General features: G+C 33.9%; 1 protein-coding gene and 1 long non-coding RNA gene across 14 annotated transcripts in view; one reads left to right on the forward strand and one right to left on the reverse strand.

Annotated features, from left to right (window-relative positions):
- LOC116457356 (uncharacterized) overlaps window positions 1-918 on the reverse strand; it is a 56,165-nt gene extending 55,247 nt beyond the window's left edge. For 3 of the 7 annotated variants that reach the window (XR_009210884.1, XR_009210886.1, XR_009210883.1), the window contains exon 1: window positions 746-918. This is a non-coding gene — a long non-coding RNA (uncharacterized LOC116457356). The remainder of the gene's footprint in view (window positions 1-745) is intronic. The other 4 variants (XR_009210885.1, XR_009210881.1, XR_009210887.1 and 1 more) reach the window with 4 other exon arrangements.
- The window catches only part of SPATA17 (spermatogenesis associated 17), a 233,013-nt gene that overhangs the window by 190,914 nt on the left and 21,379 nt on the right, over window positions 1-20,720 (forward strand). The window lies entirely within an intron of this gene.

Below are 20,720 nucleotides of genomic sequence, written 5' to 3' on the forward strand. Positions count from 1 at the left end.
GAATGTGTAAATCATGCCATGTCATTTTTTGTTTTGTTTTTATAAAAACTTTTTATACAGAACACTCATTGTGTGTAGCTGCATTTCATTCTTTTTTCACTAGTGTAAAATATTCCACACATGAATTTGCCACAATTTATCAATTTTACTAAAGATTAATCTGGTTTGGTAATCAGCCTTTTGTTCTGATAAATCACGCTAATATGAATATTATGTTGGTTATATGTAATTATATAACGTATACATATATGTTATGTTGCATATCTCCTGGTGTACATATGAAAGAAAAGTATTATTGGATTGTAGGATATTTACATCTTTAAATTTGTTTCATATCCATTTTCCAAAGTACACATTTAGTCTACAGCAGGGATATAGTCTACATTCTTCGTAACATTTATTATTAACCTAAAAGTTTTACCAATCACATAGGTATGAAATTAATGATTGAACTAACATTTCCTTGATTTTAATGAATTGAGCTTTGTTTTCCAAGAACACACTACGTTTCTCAATAAAAATTGTAGTCTTCTTCATGTATATTCTACACATTTGTTGTTAGATTTATTCCTAAGTATATTTTATTGTTATTGTGGGAAAGCTCTTTTCTTATTTATTTTCTAGCTGGCTTTTGTTACATAGTAACTTACATTATTTATATATATTTTTGTTACTGTATGAGTCTGCGCAGGCTGCCCTAACAATATACTACAGATGGGTGGCTTAAAGAAGACATCTATTTTACCACAATTGTGCAGGCTCTAACTCCAAGCTCAGGATCAGTTTCTGGTGAGGTCTCTCTTCCCCGACTTGCAGATGAAGTCTTCTCACCTGTGTCCTTACATGGCCTGTTTTCTATCTGCAAATGGAGACAGAAACATCTCTGGTGTTGCTTCCTCTTCTTATTAAGACAGCAGCCCAATCAACTTAAAGTTCCAGCTTTATGACCTCACTTAACCATTATTATCATCTCTTTATAGACCCAAATATAGTCACATTGGAGGTTAGAGCTTTATTATATGAATTTGGGGAGTACACAGTTTAGTCTGTAACAGTTACTATAAAGATTCTTGAACATTTTTAATAGTTCTAATTATTTACCTGTTGATTTTCTAGGGGTTTCCAAGTATATAATTATCTGAAACTCATGATAATTTTGTTTCTTTATTTCTGACATTTATATTCTACTTTAGTGTTTTGGTTAATTCCATTAACTAATATATCCAGAATGATTTTAAATAGTCATAGTGAGAGTTGGTATTTTTATGTACTTATAACATTATTTTTAACCAACTTCTAAATATGATATTTTACCAATTAGAGAAAGATTTATCTTTTCAACCCAATAGTCAATTTCAAAACAGTCATTAAAATCACTACATATGAAACTCAAGGCATTAAAACATAATAATTATGAAACTGCATTCTGAAGTGAGATTTTATGGTTCAAATTCCAGATAGGTGCATAATTTTAAGCAAGTTATTTAAATTCTCTGTACCTCAATTTTCTAATTTGTGGAAAGGGGAAAATATTTTACTTTCCTTACAGTGTTTTTCTGATGATGGAGAACTATATAAACTATACTCAACATGGTAAACATCATACGCTTTAGCTTTTATTATATTTAGTGATCTTTTTTATGTCTTTTTCTACTCTACTGGTATATTTTGATTACTTATGTTATAGTGATATTCTAAATCTCTAATGCTCTCTGTAATTCATTTAAAATTTATACATTATTAGCTCTGTTTTCATGGTGTATTAGAATAAAAACATTTGGAAAAACTGATTATTAAAAGATTAATTTGCCCTTTATTAACATGAATTCATTTTCTATACTGTAGAGTTTATGCTTTAATATAAAAATTAAATATTTTTACTAAAACTAAAACATTAATGGAAAAAATTGAAGAAGAAACAAATAATCGGAAAGCTATCCTATGTTTATGCAAATGAAGAATTAATATTGTTAAAATGTCCATACTACCCAAAGCAATATACACATTTAAGACAATTTCTATTAAAATTATAATACCTGCAGAGAAATAAGAATACTTTTACACTGTTGGAGGGAATGTAAATTAGCTCAACCACTGTGGAAGACAGCATGGCAATTCATCCAAGATTTAGAATTGGAAACACATCCAAGATTTGACCCAGCAATCCCATTGCTGGGCATATACCCAAAGGAATATAAATCATTCTATTACAAAGATACATGCATGTGTCTGTTCATTGCAGCACTACTCACAATAGCAAAAACATGGAATCGACCCAAATGCCCATCAATGAATGATAGACTGGATAAAGAAAATGTGGTACATATACACCATGGAATACCATGCAGCCATAAAAAGGAACTAGATCATGTCCTTTGCAGGGACATAGATGAAGCTGGAAGCCATTATCTTCAGCAAACTAATGCAGGAACAGAAAACCAAACACCGCATGTTCTCACTCATAAGTGATAGCTGAACAATGAGAACACATGGACACAAGGAGGGGAACAACACACTCTGGGGCCTGTTGGGAGAGAGCAGGAAGAGGGTAGAGCATTAGGGAAAAAAGCTAATGCATGCTGGGCTTAATGCCTAGTTGATGGATTGATAGGTGCAGCAAACCACAGGGCATACGTTTACCTATGTAACAAATGTGCACATTCAGCACATGTACCCAGGAACTCAAAAAATTATAATGCCATTCTTCACATAAAGAGAAAACAAAAATCCTAAAATTTGTATGGAACCACAAAAGAAACCTGAATAATCAAGGCAGTATGAAGAAAAACAATGTTGGAGACATCATACTTTCTGATTTAAAGTTATATTACAAAACTACAATAATCAAAACAGTATGGTACTAGCATAAAAACAGAAACATAGACCAATGGAACAGAATAGAGAACCCAGAAATAAGTTGAAACATATATGGTCAACTAATTTTTAACAAGGGCACCAAGAGGACACAGTGGGGAACTGATAGTCTCTTCAACAAATGGTGCAAGGAAACCGGATTTCCAAATGCAAAAGAATGAAATTGGATGCTATTTTATACCATACATAAAAACCAACTTAAAATGGATAAAAGACCTAAATGTAATATCTGAATTTATAAAAATCCTAAAAGAGAATATAGGTGGAACTTCTTTGATATTGGCATTGGAAATGATTTTTTGAATATCACACCAAAAACAGGCTACAAAAACAAAAATAAATAAAATGCGACTAAAAAGCTTCAAACTAAATCTAAACTAAAAAGCTTCTGCACAGCAAAGGAAACAAATAACAACATGAAAAGGCAAACTACAAACTGAGAAAAAATAATTGCAAACCACTTATCTGATAAGGGTTAATATTCAGATTTTATAAAGAACATTTACAACTCAACAGCAAGAAAAATAAGCCAATTAAAAAGTGGGCAAAGAACATGAACAGACATTTCTCTAAAGAAGATATAAAAATGTCAACAGGTACATTAAAAGATGCTCAGTATTACTAATCATCAGTAAAATGCAAATTAAAATCACTGAGATATCACCTCACATCTGTAAGGATGGCTGTTATCAAAAAGATAAGAGATAACAAATGTTGGTCAGGGTGTAGAGAAAAGGGAACCCTAGTACACTGTTGATGGAATGTCAATTGGAACAGCCTTTACAGAAACCAATACAGAGATTCCTAAGTAAATTGAAAATAGAACTACCATATAACCCAGCAATTTCTCTTCTGTGTATATACTCAGAGGAAAAGAAATTACCACATTGTAAAGGTATCTGCATTTCCACATTCATTGCAGCATTATTCACAATAGCCAAGATATGGAAACAACCTAAATGTTCATTGAAGGATGAATGGATAAAGAAAATGTGAGATATATATTATTATTTTAAAAAGCTTTAAAAAAGAAAAAGATCCTCCCATTTACCACAACATAGATGAACCTGAAGGGCATGCTAAGCCAGATACAGAAAAAAAATACTGCATTCGGTCGGGCATGGTGGTTCACGCCTGTAATCCCAGTGCTTCGGGAGGCCAAGGAGGTTGGATCATCTGAGGTCAGGAGTTCAAGACCAGCCTGGCCAAAATGGTGAAACCCCGTCTCTACTAAAAATACAAAAATTAGACGGGCATGGTGGCCCACACCTGTAATCCCAGCTACTCAGGAGGCTGAGACAGGAGAATCACTTGAACCCAGCAGGTGGAGTTTGCAGTGAGCCGAGATTGCACCATTGCACTCCAGCCTGGGTGACAGAGTGAGACTCCATCTCAAAAAAAATACTGCATTTACTCACTTATGTGAAAAAAAGCTATATTTTAAAACGAGCTCAAATACGCATACAGCATGAAAGAAAATGATTAACGTGAGCATGGGGAGGGGATTGGGGTGGCGAGAGAAATATAGGTCATACGTATTTATATATAGGTCAAAAGATACAAAACAGCAGATATATAGGATGAAAGTCCAGTGACCCAATGTACAACATTAGGGCTAAAGTTAATAAAATTATATTGGGGAGTGTTCTTAAATAAGTAGATTTTAGCTGCACTTGTCACAAAAATAAAAAAGTGACTGTCAGATGAGAGATATATTAATCTACTCACTATAGTAAACATTTTTACTATCTATATGTATCCCATAAAATAATGTTGTAAACCTCGAATATACAAAATAAAATTTATTCAAAAATTAAATATTGATATTTAAATCTATAAAACATCCAACTTTTATTACTTCTAAGGCAAATATGTGAAACCTTATTTGCAAGTCAGATGTGAATTTATAGATTCATCTCATATCATTTTGTATCTTCCATTCGATTTTATATGAGAATGTAACAAGAAACTCTTTGAAAATTATTTTTGGTAAATCCCCAAGTTGCTGTTTAATATTTTTTTAACCTTCTACAAAAAGGCAAAGGAATCCAGTAGTATATAGACCATAAAAATGTCAGTCAAATTCTTTTTTAAATTTTGCATTACTTGATCACTTCGTACCACTTTGCATAATGTGCACCAACAAGCACTCAGCATCCTGAGCCCTGTACTGAACATCTCCTCGACTCTAACAGGGCTCCATTCATCTGTGTCAAATCCTGGGCTTCCTGCTTAAGAATTCACTTGAAGGAAGTGTTCTAGTGCAAAAAATTATTCTCATAGATTCATTTTATTGTAATATACTTAATTGAATATTTTCCAAATTCTGCCTAAATGCAATATATTTTCTCCTAAACAAGTTCTTCATGGAATTATTTAGCTATATGTTCATATTTATTCTTAGAAGAGCCTGGAAGCCATACTTCCAGGCTGATTAGAGAATGCTACCGTTTGTAACATCTGTCATATAAGTGCCAGATTGATAATGGTGTTATTAACTCTGAATTAATTTACAAGTTACCTTTTAGGTGACTGTTGTAAGGTTAAGCTACTAGAGAAAAATTTAAATCTGTTTACAAGTTAAAAGGTTAACAAATGTGAATTACCAAATGCTAGGAAGTGATAATTTGATAGCTTGGGCAGCAAGTGACTTTAAGAATATTAATTAAATATTATAAAGGCATAAAAATAGTGAAAATAGTTTACACGATTGGTTTTAAGGATACAAATGTTAACCTTACTTTCTTATTAAATCTATTCCAGGAGCTATTTGCAAAGGGTTTGCTCATAACAATTGGAGTATTTAGTAAAATTGGCTTTTCCTCTCCTGTAATTCCTCAGTTAGAAAATGTGGTCCCTTGATGATGATCTAGGGCTTTGAAGAATAAATGGATTCTAAAGAGAAAATTAGATGGTAGTTATTATGCTGTCTAACTAGCAATGCATTGTCATTTGTCCATTGTGTTATAAATGTCTTACTTTCCCTACCTTCTTGATTTAATCATGTTAACTTGCCTGTAAGCAGCACTAGAGGAAGGAATGTTGCCGTATTACTGTTTCAGCTGTTTTCTTTGCTTATCCCAGAGACGTTCACTCTTAATATGCTCAATATAGAACTCTTCCTCTCCTCCCTGACACCTGGTCTCTTCTAAATTCCTTGCATCCACACAGTTGGTCAAATTATGCCAAATACTAGGGAAGCATACTCATTTTCTCTTAGGAATGCCTCTCCTAACTGCATCTTGCTCAGGCTATATGTGACTAGCAAGTTTAATTAGTATTTAAATGATCAAATCCCTATATAAAAAGGCCTACTCCAAAAACACATTTTCTTATGGCAAATAAAATATAAATGATGTACATTTATTCAGTGTTTTAATTATTTTTATTATATATTCCTTCTGCATTTGTTTGTGTATGAATCTAATGATTTGCTGTTAGAAGACTGCAAGCATGTCTGTCCAAATTTCTTTGTAGCTCACCCACCTAAAGCTGTAATCAGGATGACATTTATTATGACAGTAATGAAGAACAATTAGCATTTACCATATACTTGTTTCCTTCACTTTTATGTCATATGTGTTTTACCTTCAAAAATTGTTTCTATTTTATTTGTCAACATATTCAGTAGAAATTCCTATGACTGAATCCTATAAACCATTTAAAAAGGTTAACATTTTCTTGAAAATAGTACTTTAAAAGAAATAAATAGAATTTGAAATTATACCTGTTTGAATCTGAAGCTTCATTTACTTTATCTTTCTGATTTTTGAGGCAGTGGATATTGTTTTGCTAATTGCATTTAGAAATCATCTGTCATTTTAGTTTTGACATTTAATGTACATAAATAATGTCCAAAGGGTAGAAGCAATTTAATCTGAAAATCCTTATCTACTTTCCAGTTCTAATAGCATAATTAAAGAAGTACAAAATACCACATATAAAATGTATGCTTAGTTTATAAAGTAAGTTTCCATGTTCATGGCTAGTGTTACCTAAAATTCAAAGTACATTAAAAATTCTAAAAATATACCAGAAAACAATGGTAGAATATATTAGATATATTCACAACTAACATATTTTCTTTTTATCCCAAAACATGACTGATAATATTTCATACGCTTTAACTTTCTAATTCTCGTCTTACTGATCTATAGTAGACATAAATGCTGACAATAAAAATGGATCTGAAGTTATATGAATTTGTCAGATTGGGAGATTTTCAGGTATCAAATGTTAAGCATTTGGTGTTCTATGATAAAAATCATCACAGAATGTAGTTAGCATATTAATATAAAGTTTGGCTTAGTAGCATTAAAATAATCAATAGTAGCTTTAAGGATTGACTTTTTATGACATTCTCATATAAAAATAAAGTTTACTTTTGGCTGGGCACAGTTGCTCATGTCTGTAATCCCAGCACTTTTGTAGGTCGAAGTGGGTGGACCACTTGAGCCCAGGAGTTTGAGACCAGCCTGGGCAACATTGCAAAATTCTGTTTCTACAAAAAATAGAAAAATCAGCTGGCCGTGGCAGTGCACATCTGTAGTCCCAGCTACTTGAGAAGCTGACATGGGAGGATCACCTGATCCTGGGGAGATTGAGGCTGCAGTGAGCTGGGATTGTACCACTGCATTCCAGCCTGTGTAACAGAGTAAGACCCTGTCTCAAAGAAAAAAAAAAAAAAAAGTTTACTTTCAAAAAAGCTTCTTTCTGCTGTTGAGTACTTGTAACACACTGCTTCAGAGAAGTCTATTATTTCAAAGCAAAGATAGTTTCAACTGCCTGTTTTTTCAATATATATTTTAAATTTCAGTAGATAATCATTTTCATCACTATTATATATCATGACCTCATAAGAGATGACAGTATGGTTAGTTTTGGTTTTTAAAAGTCAGAATCAAAAAGCTGGTTACCTTCAGAACTCATTAGCGAAAAGTATGTCGGCTATACATGTTTTCTGCCTTTGTCCCACAGAGCTTGCTAGTCTTTTCATGCACAAGTATAAACACACACCCACATTCCGGAAAGCTGTCATCGACCGGAGAAGAAGTAACCGAAGAACCGTCTCTCTCGTATTGAAACTTACATGTAAAAATGATTCTCTACACTGTCATTATATTCTCTAAGGAGGGATAGCGTTAATAAGAGTGATGCCAGTCAGATAAATCAGATATTACGAGTGCATGCCTATGGGCTTGGACTTTTGTGTTCAAGGCTTGCCCACCTATATGGATACACCAGATCACTAGCATAAGTCAAGTCACTACCTTCCTTCACTTAACCATTTGGTTTCATTTCCCTTTGTTGGAAATCTTTTTGCCTACTTTACTTCTGGTACTTATTTTATATGTGGAGTTTGATTTAATATACAGAGTGGCAAAGTGAGTTTTCAGTTTAATTCAGGAAACTGCTATTTTCTTCAGAAATAATCTTAAAAATGTCAAATTAATAGATACATTTTGACATCTGACCTTTTAGAGAATTCAAATTTTGCAAGTAAAGACATGAAATTGTATAAAAGTAAAATTTAATGAGAACTTTGCTATTGTTTACTTGAATAAAAAGTTGAAATGTAGTAGCCATTTTGTACAACAATACATTTATCTCTAACATTAATTTGATTTCAGTGTTTTTGCTGTAATGGCAACAAGGGCTAAAAATAATAATTTACCTAGGTATGTAGTGTCAGATGGAGTTAGAACTCCAATAACTTGCTTTATCAGAGAGCAGAGGCTAAAGCAAATAAATATTGTCACCCACCACATAATGACTTTTCAGTCAACAATAGACTGCAAATAGAAGGGCAGTCCCATAAGATTATAAGGAAACTTAAACATCACCTACAGATGTCGTACCACATTGCATTACTCACACATTTGTGGTGATGCTGGTGTAAACAAACCTATTGCTTTACCAGCCATATGAAAGTATAGCACATATGATTATGTACAATACATAATACTTGATAATGATAGTAAATGACTATGTTATTGGGCTACTTATTTGCTATAATAGAATTTTTATTGTATTTTAGAGTGTATTGCTTCTATTTAGAAAAAAGTTAACTGAAAACAGCATCAGGCAGGTCTTTCAGGAGGTATCCAGAAGGCATTATTATCTTAGGAGATGACAGCTCCATGGGTGTTATTGCCCCAGGAGACCTTCTAGTGGGACAAGGTATGGAGGTGGAAGACGGTGACATCGATGATCCTGACCCCGTGTAGGCCTAAGCTAATGTGTGTATTTGTGTCTTAATTTTTAACAAAAATTTTAAAAAGTTAAAAAATAACAGAAAAAAGCTTATAGTATAAGGATATAAAGGAAAAATGTTTTTGTACAGCTGTGTAGTGTGTTCATGTTTTAAGCTGTTATTAGAAGAGTGAAAAGTTAAAAAAATTCAAAAGTGTATAAAGTAAAAAAGTTACAGTAAGGTAAGGCTAGTTTATTATAATATTAAAGAAATATAAATATTTTTATAAATTTAGTGTAGTCTAAGTGTACAGTGTTTATATATAAAGTCTATGGTAATGTCCTAGGCCTTCACATTCACTCACCACTCACTCAGAGCAACTTCCAGTCCTGTAAGCTCCATTCATAGTAAGTGCCTTATACAAGTGTACCACTTTTTATCTTTCATGCTGTATTTTTACTGTACCTTTTATGTGTTTAGATACATAAATACTTATCATAGTGTTACAGTTGCTTACAGTATTCGGTACAGGAACATGCCATACAGGTACATAGCTTAGGAGAAATAGGCTGTACTGTATAGCCCAGGTGTGTAGCAGGCTATACCATCTAGCTTTGTGAAAGTGTACTCTATGATGTTCACATAATGAGTAAATTGCCTAGTGACAAATTTTTCAGAATGTATCCCTGTTGTTAAGGAGCATGTGACTATATGAGTTTTCCAAGAAATCTCTTGCTTGAACTCATGTCATTTCATTCCCTTTGTACTTAAGTCATTGCATTTATGTGTTTTGGGGTCTGCATTGTTGATGTAGTCTGTAACAGCTGAAAGTTAATGAATCCATGTATCATTTTAGGGACCTTGAAGCTGAAGTTAATTTCAATAGGATGTTCAGACATTTCTGCTTATATAGAAATTAACAAATTTTCATTTTGCGCTTTAGCCTACAAAGGACTTTCTCCAGAATTAGTTGGCATATTTATCTATCTCTAATCTTATTTTCTGGATTAAGAATTTGTTCAAAAGGATTTGTGAATTTGTAGCACCATGTATAATGTGACCCTAGTGCATTGAATAACCATAGTGCATTGAATAACAATAAAATTTTCTAAGTAAATCAATCCATGGATGAACTCTTCTTACCACATTGTCCTGATAAATGATAATAGACCTTCTCCAAAACTCAACTGCCTTTGTGAAGCTAGTGAGAGACTACCAGGCTAGGAGCAGGAGAGGAGCCTGAATTCTGTTAAGGTGTAGGCATAAATGATTGCCAACCATTATTCCAGAGGTCACAAAGTATGCAACTTCTCCAGTTACTCCTGTAGATAACATCACTATTTTAGAAGCTATGACTGGCATTTTGAGATATCTTTTCAAGTTTTTTGCATGTCTGACAACCCATGGCTCCACCTGGACCCACTGACCAATGGTTCCAGCCTCTCCTGTTTCCTCACCCAAAGTGATTCAGCTCGCTGGAGGATCATTTGCTACACCCCTATGATTGTACTCCCCACCTAATCAGCAGCAAGCACCCATTGCCTAGCCACGCCTAAACTACCTTTGAAAAACGCCTAACCTAGGAAACTTCAAGGAGGTTGAGTGCTAACTCTGTCTCCCATTTCACATGGCTGGCCTTGCGTGAATTAAACTCTCTCTACTGTAATGCTGTGGTCTTTGTGCAGTGAGCAGGAAGAATCTGTCGGGCAGTTATGACATGGTCAAAATGGCATGTGAAACGTTTTTCACCAAACAGCAAAACCAAATGTGTTTCCAAGGTTGTGGATGCTCTACTTGGATATAAAGTTTCAAGATTTTTCTTCCATCTGAAGTTATGCTCAACAAAATAACTTTTAATCATTTTGAAGATAAGAAAACAGCCTATATGATTTCTAAAAGGAGCTCACAAAATAAGAATTTATCTATCATGATGTCAGTAGAAACAGACCAAAGCTGTGAGTTGTTTGCTCTCAGATACATTCCGGGGCATGCTGAAGGAAAATGTTAACTCTGTCATTTACTCTATGACATGCTACAAAACATCAACTATTTGGAAGGAAAAGAAGTACTATGTCTACTGTATTCTTCTCCTCCAAGTGACAAATCAACTCTAGCATTTATTTTCATGCTGAATGATTTCTCCCTAGTGGCCTATAGCTTCTCTTGTCTGTATTATGAGATGTTTCCAAGCAAACATCTTTGGATGGAGCAAATCAAAATTTGGGTTAATTTCCAGCCTTCTCAGCTCCTCCCATATTTTGTGACAAAGAGCTATGACCTCTCAAGTATTTTCACAAAGGACAGAAGTGCTTCAGCTGTATTTATTTTGTTTTTAATGGTATAATTTTTACTACTCAAGAAGTTATTTTACTATCCTATAATTTAAGCCTCAGGATTCTCTCTCTGTATTTAACAATACTAAGATGAGTGATTCAACAATAATTTTGAAAATTATGTATGAACCACAAGAGTTATTTTGGGTATATGTTCCACTGTTTAAAAAAAATTAAAGATTAAAAAGTAGAGATATAGAATTGTGGGAGTAAAGCCTTCCCCACAGTGCAGTACCCAAATAGAAATAATCCCTGTAATATTTTTTGGATATCAAATGGCTTGGCAGACTCAAATGTGACTAGTTTCTATATGTCTTCTGCATGAATGTTTAGAGCTACTAAATCTAGATATTTTGGTTCTCAGTATGTTTCTTGATATTTGGGGAAGAAGCAAATTGATGAGATTAAAAACAGTAATATGGCTAAATTAGCCACAAGTTTGCTAGATAATTAACTATGGTCAATATGCCCAGCTAATTGTGTATGTATTATAGGCACAAGTCATATTTAAAATATTTGCTAAATATAATACACAAGTACTAAACAATCAGAATGGACAGTAATACTGGGGTTCCCTGCAGGGATACATATTAACTCTTTAATTGCTGCACTGTGGGGGAATTTGAGGGTGGTGCTTGAGTTAACAGCTGTTTACTAACAGATTTGAAAATAGTGAAAGCATTTCCATTTGGAAACCAATATAACCACACTGGTGCGTGTTGGATGAATTTTGCACTCTGATGAAAGTTAAGGAAAATGGTCTTTTTTTAACCATACAGCTTTGCCCTGGGAATTGGCACTATCTTTCTGGCCTTGTGTGTAGCTATACTCAGTCTCAGTGGTGTACATGGTCCTTTACCATCTGCATTTTCCCTTTTGGGCCTGTTTATTTCTTAAGTCTTACATTATCCTTACTGATTTTGGGGGTGCTCATAATCTATATGCATTTCTTCAGGGCACATTTATTCAGAAAGAAGTACTTTTATTTCTCTTTGTCCCATTTGTTGAGTATGTAACTCCGTAGAATTCCAGAATTGCTCTGTTTACTAAATAGCAGACAGCTGCTCCCTGAGAAAGAAAGCTCCACATTCTCTACACACGTTCTGTGTGGTCGGGTGTGATAGTCATAAAGCTATTGAGCACTTGAAACATTGAGTTCTGAACTGAGATGTGTTGTAAGTGTAAAATACACATTGGATTTTGAAGTCTTAGTTAAAAAGTAACATATTAATATTTTTATATTAGTGGCATGTTACCCTGATATTATAGATATCTTGGGTTAAAATATTTTATTAGCATACAATTAATGTTCTCTGTTTCTTGTTAGTATTTTTAATGTGGCTACTAGAAAAATAAATTTCATTTGCGGCCCACATTGTATTTCTATTAGACAGCACTGCTCTAAATGATATATTTGCCCAGTTTTGGGGGATAGAAGGGGCTTGATTTTAGCAGAATCTGTGGAAAATTTCCCTCTGGAAATTTAGTCAAGCATTTTTCTCTGATGTTATGTTTTTTCACTTTAAGACTTTTGCACTGTAGTGTCGTAGAGAACTTGGAAATACCACCAGTTTCTTCAGCTTTGTCTGCATTTTCTACATCTCACTAAAGTACTTTCCAGTTCGCTCATTATAGGCCCATGAAAGAAATGATACATAAAGATACATAAAGTGAAATTTTTTCTTTTAAAAATATTTTAATGAAAATAATTAACTAATAGTAAATCCAGTGGATTAAAAATTAAGGCATTGGTGACATTTTAAATGAAATTGTTATAGATATATGCTATCTATTTTGGATTAGTTTTGCCTGTGGCCCAAAGACAAAAAAGAAGTCACATTTGTTCTAAGGAAATTAAGTAGGAGTCCCTTCCTCCCATCCCTTTTGATTAGATTTCGTAAATTTATGTTGTGAAAAAATCAGAGAACATTCCTTTAATCAAGAGATAAGATTATAGTTCTATATTTCTAAATATATAGGCAAAATTGATGTAGCTTTCTAGGTTGGTTCAAACATTTGTCATCTTAGAAGGATTATAAACATAGTTGAGAGAAATCATTATACAATCATAGAAATATATGAAATCACTGTTTTGCTGATCTAAAGTAAGAAGAAAGCTCTGACTTGGGGCAAAGTACATTAACCAAGCCTCTCAGTATTTTAGAGGCTGTTTAAAAATTCTAATATAAGTAAATAGGCGTGACTCTTGGACCTAGAAACAGGAAGAAAAATCAATCAAAAATACCCTGGATATTAAAAGCGACTTTGGGCTCTAATATGAAGCTGCTTGATTGAGTAGTGCAGTGTCAACCATATCTTTCTTCTAATGCTAAAAGTAATGCACATAGACAGAGTGACAATCACAGCACAGCCTCCCATCAGCAATAATTAATCTTTTAGTTAACAGAGACTAGAAAAGCCTCTCATCAGCCTCTTCTGAAGTCTGAGGGACCCTGTTTTTTGATGTTTGCATTCTGAGGAAAATTGTCCCCACCAGTTCTAACAAATTGAAACACCAGGCTAATTATGGCAGCTAATGAAGTGTGTGGAATGGTCACAGCTTGTCGTGAAACTGTTCCTTCAGCTTGGATTAGAGTTTCATCAATCACTTTTTTAAACTGATCCAGAATTGCTTCTGCCTGGTGCTTGGCATTTTTAATGCTGTTTCTGTAATTGGTTTTTCCCCTAAAGCTTAGACTGTTTTTTGAAATATTACAGTCTCGGGACAGGACTTGCAAACTCTAGTTTACAAAGAATATTTATTATTAGTGATATCAGCTGATCAAGTGGTAGAAAGCTAATAAAAGCACCACCAAAATAAAATTTGATACACTGTTTCAGTCTTGCTAAAGGTAGCAAGAAAGCATATCCATATATATCTTTTGTTTTCAAATGTATGTGTAATACAACAGAGGAGAACCACATAGTTGGTGGTTAGGTGACTAAAATTCCACTAAGAGTTTTTATGAAATTAATATACAGATGTTAGCTTATTTTGAGAGGGCAAAAGTGATACCTCCCGTTTATCAATCAACATCATTTTATGATGTCTACATTTTGCACTGAGCCAAACATTTTGAGGCATTAGGACCTAAAGTTTATAGATTTCCAGTGAAGTTACTCTGCAATAAACCTGAAGTGCAACTCGGAAAATCGTGTTTAAAGCTTTAGTCTTATTGAAAAAAAGGAATCAGTCATTTTGCAGGCACGACTGCAATTTCTATACAATTATTGGTACATTCTGTTATTAATGTTATTAAGAGTTAATAACTATTGGACACCTACTATGTGCTCAATAATGTCTCAATTTGTGAGACAGCTACATAAAACAGAGGTATTTAATTCCATTCGTATAGATAATGTCCTTGAAAATGATAAGCAAAAGACTTTTAATATGTCTTTGATATTGCTGTTTCCTTTGGAGTCAGGCTGCATAAGCAACAGCTTCTACACATTCCTGTCCTTTCCTTTTTATTGATAAATTATCCCAGAATTAAAATTATTCCTAGTAAACTGACACATATTGAGAAAGAGCTTTAGGTGCATTATCACTTTTAAGCCTCAGAACTAACTAACCTAGGATATTGATATTATCATTCCTCTGTGTAGATTAAAAGCTAAATAAAGAAAGTTCATCACTGCCATCTGGCCTATTAACCATTACACTATAGTATCTCAACTAGCTCTTTAAACTTACTTTCTCCTAGTGTAGGTCAGCTTCTAAGATTTTATAAATTCTTTGTAGATACTTGGAGGACAGCTGGCTCATGCCTGTAATCCCAGCACTTTGGGAGGCTGAGGAGGGCAGATCGGTTGAGCCCAGGAGTTAGAGACCAGGCCTGGGCAACATGGCAAAACCCCATCTCTACAAAAAATACAAAAATTAGCTGAGTGTGGTGGGGTGCACCTGGAGTCCCAGCTATTTGGAAGGCTTAGGCAGGAGGATTGCTTGAGCCCAGAAGGTTAAGGCTTCAGTGAGCTGTGATTGCATCATTGCACTCCAGCCTGAGTGACACAGTGAGACCCTGTCTCAAAAAAATTAATTAATTAATTAATAATTAACAATAATTTAGCTCTGCTTTGGAAATTGAGGAAATATATGTGCATATATATGCATATAATGGTATATATAGACATGTACATGTCGTGCATATATGAACATACATATATTCAGAAAATAAAAAATATGTTACTTTAAATTTGGTAAATTAAAAAATTTCCTTTGGTTTTCATAATTCTTACAATAGAATACTTATACATATATGTTCAAGTAGTAAAATTTTTCACTTAACCATGATATTTACAATGAAGCATCTACAAAACCATATGCAGAAATGAAGTAAGATATGATATAAAGTTTCTGAAATTTCTAGTTACTTACATATATTTTTTAGTCAAACATTAAATTATTTTCAGGGATAAAGAAATTTTGGGACATCAATAGGGACTGAAACAATAGGGATGAAAACATTTATGGTAATAAATACACTTCTGAGAAGAGTTTTATCAATATTTGATAAATTTTAGTATTTATTTTCTTGCTAAAAATTATATCACACTTTGAATTACAAAACATTTTTAATTTGTAGGAAAGTATGGCAAAATATATTGGTTGAAACTAGATGGTGGGTGCATGACATATATATTATTCAGAATACAGTTTTTGGGCACAATGTTCTACATTCACCCGTTTCCTGAGGTTTGCTAATATTGTTCATTTCTTCTAGAGCCTTACTGAGTTTTGATATCATATTGGTATTATTGATACCAATATTACTGATTCTTCTTCCTGAAACACTAAAATGAATCATTTTGTCCAAGCACGGTGGCTCATGCCTGTAACCTCAGCACTTTGAGAGGATTGAGGTGGGAGGAGCCTTTGAGTCCAAGAGTTCAAGACCATGTTATGAATAATACGTATGTCATGCACTCACCACCTAGTTTCAACCAATATATTTTGCCATACTTTCCTACATATTAAATTAAATCTGATATACATAATTTGTCATATGCATATTATGTATATGATAAATATATATATCCATATAATATGTATATTATAAACTCACAAAAGTTTTATTTCTTACATTTTCAATTATTTCTAATCTATTTTTCAATTAAGTATAATGTTTTATCATACTTTATCATGTTAAAGATGGTTCCTGTGTTTTTGTTTTGCTAGGAGATTATTATTTTTAAAATAATAAGTAGGTATTAAACTTTATCAAATGCTTCTGCATCTATGAGATGATCATGTGATTACTTTTTTATTCTATTATAGTGAATTACGCTGTTTTTTTTAAATTATTCAAACTTCTCTTCCTAGAATGAGCTCTATTTAATCATGAGATGCTTTTATTTTTACATATTCCTGCATTCAATTTGCTAATACTGTATTATTTTTTATGTCTATGTTTGTAAGATAGATTGGTCTCTAGTTTTCCTTCCTTAGACAGTCCTTGTCAAGTTTTAGTATCAAGATTATGCTGAACTCATAAAACAATTTGGGCAGTATTCCCTCTTTTTCAATTTTTGGAAGAGTTTGTATGACATTGTTCTTTCTTCCTTAAACATTTGGAAGAACTCACTAGTGAGCCTATTGAGTTGTGGGGTATTCTTTTTATTTATTAATTCAGTTATTTTAATACATAAAGGACAATTCAGATTTCTATTTCTTATTTTGTTTGTTGTGTTTTTTTATTTGACCTATTCAACTAAATTTTCAAATTTATTGGCAAAAAATTGTTAATGATCCATTTTATTATATATTAATATTTAATTCTATAGCATATGCAGTGATGTCACTTTTTTATTCACGGATATTGATGAATGTTTCTAATCAATTTTTGTTAAGGATTTTTAAATTTCATCAATCTAGAAAACTGAATTTTCGCTTTGTTGATTTTTTCATGGAATGATCATTTCCTATTTTATTCACATCTGCTCTTTGTTTCTTCCTTCAATTTTTGGGGTTTAATTTGCTGATTTTTCTGCTACTTCTTAAAATGGATACTTAAATGATTCATTTTCACCATTTATTTTTAATCTATGTAAATAAGGCTATAAATTTCCCTCAGAACATGTACTTAGTGACATCCCACAAGTTTTCATCATACATTTCAAAATGTTTTCTATTTTTTCTATATTGACTCATATCTTGTTTAGAAGTATATTACTGAATTATATAACATTTGGAGATTTCCCAGTTATATTTTTATTAATGTACTAATTTATGTCCTCCATGTTCAAACAACAGAGACAACAGAGTCTGTGATTTTAATCTACTGAAATGTGTTGAGAAATGCTTTATGTCCCAGGATCTGGTCAATTCTGGTAAATGTTTCAAGTACATTAAAAAGAATACAGTTCTTGGGCACAACATTCTACATTCATCCATTTCCGGAAGTTTGCTAATATTGTTCATATCTTCTTCAGCCTTACTGAGTTTTGATATCATGTTGGTATTATTGATACCAGTATTACTTATTATTCTTCCTGAAACACTAAAATGAATCATTTTGTCCAAGCACGTGGCTCATGCCTGTAATCTCAGCACTTTGGGAGGCTGGGGTGGGAGGATCCTTTGAGTCCAGGAGTTCAAGGCCAGGCCGGACAAGACAGCAAGAACCCCCATCTCTATAAAAAAAAATGAAATTTTTTTGATACATGAAATATATCATGAAGCTTTATTTAAAGAAAGACATAGACTGTATGTGTTTTGATGCCTTGAATGTCATTGTCCCTCAGTATCAGTTTTTCCCTTTCTCTGAACCAGGGGTCAGCAAACTTTTTTTTTTAATGGCCAGAGAGTAATTATTTTAAGTTTTGATGGCTGCAGGTTTATGTCACCACTACTCAACTCTGCCATTGTAGCACAAAAGCAGCCATAGATGATACATAAATAAGTGGGCATGACTACATTCCAATAAAACTTTATATACAAGTTAGGCAGTGGGCTGGCTTGGGCCTGCAAGCTGTAGTTTTCTAATCCCTTTTCTATAGAATAGAACCTTTGATTTATAGTGTGTACATGCATGCTGAAATTAAAACTACATTTATCAGCCACCTTTTTACACTGTGTATAACCCTGTGACTAAGTGCTGGAAAATGGAATATAGGAAAAAAGTGTGGATCCAGCTTCTAAGAAGTATTTACCAGGATTTTTCCCTATGTTAATAAGTCTGATGGTGTGGAGGCCAGCTAGCTAAAAGCAGAACTCTCACCAAAAGAACTATTCAAACTAGTACATTAGTCTGACGCAGTTCCGTAGATACTGGTAGAAGACAGAAGCTTCCTAGGTCAGAGATTGTATCCCTCACAGCAAAAGCAACAGCCTCAAATCCTACATAGTGATGCAGAGAGTCAGGAAGGCCTGCATATGCAAGTATATCATAGGCAAACAACCCCTAGTATAGGAAATTTATCACTTTTATAGGAAGCAGTAAGCAAGGCTTCTCTGCCCAGAGGGAGACCAGGCACATCACAGGACTAAGTGGTATGTACTGGGGAGATGTTACAGGATTGCCAGTTGCATAAAGAATTCTGAGGAGTGGCCCAGGTAAAAGAATGATGAGGACTTTATGATTTTGGCACATTCACCAAGGCTCCTGGGACTCGAGTCCCAAGATGGACTTCCTCCTCCTAGTGTGTTTTAAAAAAAAGAGTGTCCTTCTTTCCTCCTTGTGGCTGTCTGGAATGGGGGATTTGAGAGCTACGGATGGACTGACATCTTCAATCCTTGAATCAATGTAGGCCACAAAAGATAAAGCAATAACATAGAAGAAACTTGGGGACCTTACACTATAAAGTATCACATTAACTCTGGAATTTTGAGTAAACTTCTTTCTTGTTAAGGCACTGTTAATCTGGGCTTTCTAAGCTAATCCCCATTAATACAAAATCTAGGAATGCCTTTCTGTTGCTTTCATATGTGAGTGACAACTAGAGTATGTCTAGAATACCAGGTTCACAACCTTTTTCTCTTAATAGTTATTAAGTCATGATTATCAATTAGTATTACAAATTAAATACCTGAGATAATGGCCGGGCGCGCTGGCTCAAGCCTCTAATCCCAGCACTTTGGGAGGCCAAGGTGGGCGGATCACAAGGTCAGGAGATCGAGACCATCCTGGCTAACACGGTGAAACCCCGTCTCTACTAAAAATACAAAAAAATTAGCTGGGCGTGTTGGCAGGCGCCTGTAGTCCCAGCTATTTGGGAGGCTGAGGCAGGAGAATGGCGTGAACCTGGGAGGCGGAGCTTGCAGTGAGCCGAGATCGCGCCATTGCACTCCAGCCTGGGGGACAGAGAAAGACTCCGTCTCAAAAAAATAAATAAATAAAAATAAAAATCTGAGATAAAACTAATTCTTTGATTTGTGTGGGTGGGGGAGGCTGTGCTTTTTGAATTTTTTTTATTCTAAAGTATGACGTTCATCACTAATTCAACTTGAAATAGCCAATTATTAACTCCATAATGAATTTTAATTCTTCTATTGTAATCTTAGCTTATTTTGTCTTTTTGCCTAACATCTCTGACCTTATTGTTTCTATGTGTATCTGGTCCTCTTATTTTAGCCTCTTTTATTCTTTAGTCTTTGACTCTGTTTTCATAAGTTGGTTGAAGCTGGCAAATATTCTCTAACACTTAACTTTTCTTTAGGTTCCTGCAGAGGATGACTTTCAGTGCCTGCTTTTCATCCATGTCTTTTAACATGTGGACCTATTTTTCTTCCACAGGCCTATGTAATTTTTTCCTTCTCATCCCTCTCCTATTTGAAGAGCACTAGATGCATTCACTATTTGCCAACATAGAAGGCCTGTGGTTTTAGCTCTTCTGTCTCTTTGGATCGAAGCCTCTTTCTAGGCTCCAGGTAGAAGGCAGCCCAACTCACTTGCCCCATTTCCTAGTTCTCCAACACGAATAATTGATGGAAAAGATGGGAAATTATAGTTCTAACTGGTACTGCCTTTACAGCTCTCTGCATGGCACAGAGACCCTGCATGTAGTGAGTCTCTGTGAGAGTGGGTTGCTTGACCTGTGTAAAACTCAGACTACTGCTTGGTTTCTGCAGCTCAGCAATTTTATGTTTTTCATTCATTATCCTGAACTTTCTTGAAGAGATTAAAATTTCTCTTAAAAAAAAATGTGCCCTAAAAGAAATTCAATTTTAATGCTTGTGATGGGGTCAAAAGAAAGTAAGGAGAAGTTCCAGAGCAGTTTACTTAGACTAAGAATTATCTTCCATTGTAAAGCATCAAAAGACTTGCTGGTATAATTAATTGTGTGAGTATCAGATCCTCTGGTGGAGATAATTATTT

Source organism: Hylobates moloch, unplaced genomic scaffold (assembly GCF_009828535.3).
Source record: "Hylobates moloch isolate HMO894 unplaced genomic scaffold, HMol_V3 SCAFFOLD_18, whole genome shotgun sequence".
Classification (NCBI taxonomy): Eukaryota; Metazoa; Chordata; class Mammalia; order Primates; family Hylobatidae; genus Hylobates; species Hylobates moloch.